Below are 3,845 nucleotides of genomic sequence, written 5' to 3'. Positions count from 1 at the left end.
TTCTTATTAGTTTTTGTGCCTTCAAATTACTAATAAGATGTAGCTTCGTGTTGCCCTTTTCTCTGTACACCATTAAGGGTTTTCCTTTTTCTCGTATAATGCGAATTGCATTTTTGTAACAAACGATCTCTGCTTTCACTTCTTTCAACCAATCCATACCGATTATCACATCAAAACTCCCTAACTCTACTGGTATCAAATCAATCTTAAATGTTTCGCTAACCAGTTTAATTTCTCGATTCCGACATATATTATCTGCTGAAATTAATTTACCATTTGCTAATTCGAGTAAAAATTTACTATCCAAAGGCGTCAATGGACAACTTAATTTAGCATAAAAATCTCTACTCATATAGCTTCTATCCGCACCCGAATCAAATAAAACGTAAGCAGATTTATTGTCAATAAGAAACATACCCGTAACAAGCTCCGGGTCTTCCTGTGCCTCTGCCGCATTAATATTGAAAACTCTTCCGCGGCTTTGTCCATTCGTGTTCTCCTGGTTCGGGCAATTTCTAATAATGTGGCCCGGTTTTTCACATTTATAACAAACTACATTGGCATAACTTGCTCCGACACTACTTGCTCTGCGATTACTCGTTCCGACACCATTTGTTCCTTTTGTTCTATTAACCCCTGGTCTGTAGACCTCACACTTCGCCGCGCTATGACCATTTCTTTTACACTTGTTGCAAAATTTGGTGCAGAACCCCGAGTGATACTTTTCACACCTTTGGCATAGCTGCTTCTGATTGTTGTTGTTGTTGTGGTTATTATTGTTGTTGGGATGATTGTTGTAGTTGCTGTTGCTGTTGTTGTTGTTGTTGGGCCGTTTGTTGTAGTTGCGATTGATGTTGCGATTGTTGGGATAATTGTTGCGATTATTGTTGTAATTGCTGTTGTTGTTGTATTGGTGATTCTTATCACCGTTTTCCTCCCACTTTCTTTTGACTTGCTTCACATTGGCCTCTTCAGCAGTCTGTTCTTTAATTCTTTCTTCAATCTGGTTCACTAGTTTGTGAGCCATTCTACATGCCTGTTGTATGGAGGCGGGCTCGTGTGAACTTATATCTTCTTGGATTCTTTCCGGTAATCCTTTCACAAGCGCGTCGATCTTCTCTTCCTCATCTTCGAATGCTCCCGGACACAATAGACACAATTCTGTGAATCGTCTTTCGTACGTGGTAATATCAAATCCTTGGGTTCGTAACCCTCTAAGTTCTGTCTTGAGCTTATTGACCTCGGTTCTGGGACGGTACTTCTCGTTCATCAAGTGCTTGAATGCTGACCACGGTAGTGCGTACGCATCGTCTTGTCCCACTTGCTCTAGATAGGTATTCCACCATGTTAACGCAGAACTTGTGAAGGTATGCGTAGCGTACTTCACTTTGTCTTCTTCAGTACACTTACTTATGGCAAACACCGATTCGACCTTCTCGGTCCACCGTTTCAATCCGATCGGTCCTTCGGTTCCATCAAATTCCAAAGGTTTGCAGGCAGTGAATTCTTTATAGGTGCATCCTACACGATTTCCTGTACTGTTAGATCCAAGGTTATTGTTGGTATGTAGCGCAACCTGTACTGCGGCTATGTTTGAAGCTAGAAAAGTACGGAATTCCTCTTCATTCATATTCACGGTGTGTCGAGTAGTCGGTGCCATTTCCTTCAAAATAGTCAAATGGAACAAGTTAATCATACAGAATATTAAGAGTAGTTAATAGTATTTCGTAGCATAATATGAACTCATTTATAAAAGCTTTTTCTTCATATTAGCGTTTTATAAGTTTAAATTCGGGTAGTACCTACCCGTTAAGTTCATACTTAGTAGCTAATATACAATTCAACTACTACAATTCTATATGAAAAACTGATTATAATAATATTTCGCGTTCAAACTTTTATACAATATTTTACAAACTTACAATACCGCTTATTTTACATAAAGCATGAAATATAGCACACAATAACTTTGATACAAGATAGTTGTGAAGAGAATTCTAGCTAGTACACAAGTCGTTCAGCAAAGGCAATAAAGACACGTAATTCATACGTCCAGAAACAAGTCATGCATTCTGGTTTTACTAGGACTACTTCCCATCCTTGGTCTTGTGGAACATAACCGTTATGGCCATTGATAAGACAGCGTGTTGTAACGTCGTCAAAGGGACGAGGGTTACGTAATGACCAACAGTCTCGTAATAACCTAAAAACCTCATTTCTTACCCCAATTACCGACTCCATCACTTGTGGGAACGTTTTGTTTAATAGTTGTAGCCCGATGTTCTTTTTCTCACTTTGGTGAAAAGCGAACATTACTAACCCGTAAGCATAGCATGCTTCTTTATGTTGCATGTTAGCCGCTTTTTCTAAATCATGAAGTCCTATATTCGGATACATTGAGTCAAAATAATTTCTTAACCAATTGCGTAAAATAGCATTTGGGTTCCCCGCAATATATGCATCAAAGTAAACACATCGTAACTTATAGGTTTCCCAATGTGATATCCCCCATCTTTCAAACGAAAGTCTCTTATAAACCAAGACATTCTTGGAACGTTCTTCGAATGTCTTACAAACTGATTTTGCCGTAAATAGTTGTGCCGAAGAATTCTGACCGACTCTAGACAAGATTTCATCAATCATGTCTCCGGGTAGGTCTCTTAAAATATTGAGTTGTCTATCCATTTTGTGTTTTTATACTGTAAAATAGACAAGAGTTAGATTCATAAAAAATACTTATTAATACAAGCAATTCTTACATATATCATAAAGCATAAGCACACTATATTACATATATTACACCACACGAATACAACTATCTTATTCCGACTCGCTCGTTTCTTCTTCTTCGGTTTTGGTTCGTTTTGCAAAGTTTCTAGGGATATATGATGTTCCCCTAATACGAGCCATCGTTTTCCACATTGGTTTAGAAAAACCCGGTGGTTTAGAGGTTCCAGGGTCATTGTTACAACTTAAGGGCTTCGGGGGTTGACGATACATATAAAGTTCATCGGGGTTGGAATTAGATTTCTCTATTTTTATGCCCTTTCCCTTATTATTTTCTTTTGCCTTTTTAAATTCAGTTGGGGTAATTTCTATAACATCATCGGAATTCTCGTCGGAATCCGATTCATCGGAGAATTGGTAATCCTCCCAATATTTTGCTTCCTTGGCGGAAACACCATTGACCATAATTAACCTTGGCCGGTTGGTTGAGGATTTTCTTTTACTTAACCGTTTTATTATTTCCCCCACCGGTTCTATTTCCTCCTCCGGTTCCTCCTCTTACGGTTCTGATTCTTCTTCCGGTTCTGATTCTTCTTCCGGTTCTTCTTCGGGAACTTGTGAATCAGTCCAATATATATTCGACTCTTCGTTATTATTAGGTGAGTCAATGGGATTTGTGCTAGAGGTAGACATCTATCACACAATATCAAACATGTTAAGAGATTAATATATCACATAATATATACATGTTAATAATATATAGTTTCCAACAAAAATGTTAAGCAATCATTTTTAAAGAAAACACGGTCGAAGTCCAGACTCACTAATGCATCCTAACAAACTCGATAAGACATACTAATGCAAATTTTCTGGTTCTCTAAGACCAACGCTCGGATACCAACTGAAATGTCCCGTTCTTATTGATTAAAAACATTCCATATTAATTGATTTCGTTGCGAGGTTTTGACCTCTATATGAGACATTTTTCAAAGACCGCATTCATTTTAAAACAAACCATAACCTTTATTTCATCAATAAAGGTTTAAAAAGCTTTACGTAGATTATCAAATAATGATAATCTAAAATATCCTGTTTACACACGACCATTACATAATGGT

This window comes from Rutidosis leptorrhynchoides, chromosome 1 (genome assembly GCF_046630445.1).
Source record: "Rutidosis leptorrhynchoides isolate AG116_Rl617_1_P2 chromosome 1, CSIRO_AGI_Rlap_v1, whole genome shotgun sequence".
NCBI lineage: Eukaryota > Viridiplantae > Streptophyta > Magnoliopsida > Asterales > Asteraceae > Rutidosis > Rutidosis leptorrhynchoides.
The sequence above is the reverse complement of the archived record's forward strand: the minus strand, read 5'-3'. Positions refer to the sequence as shown.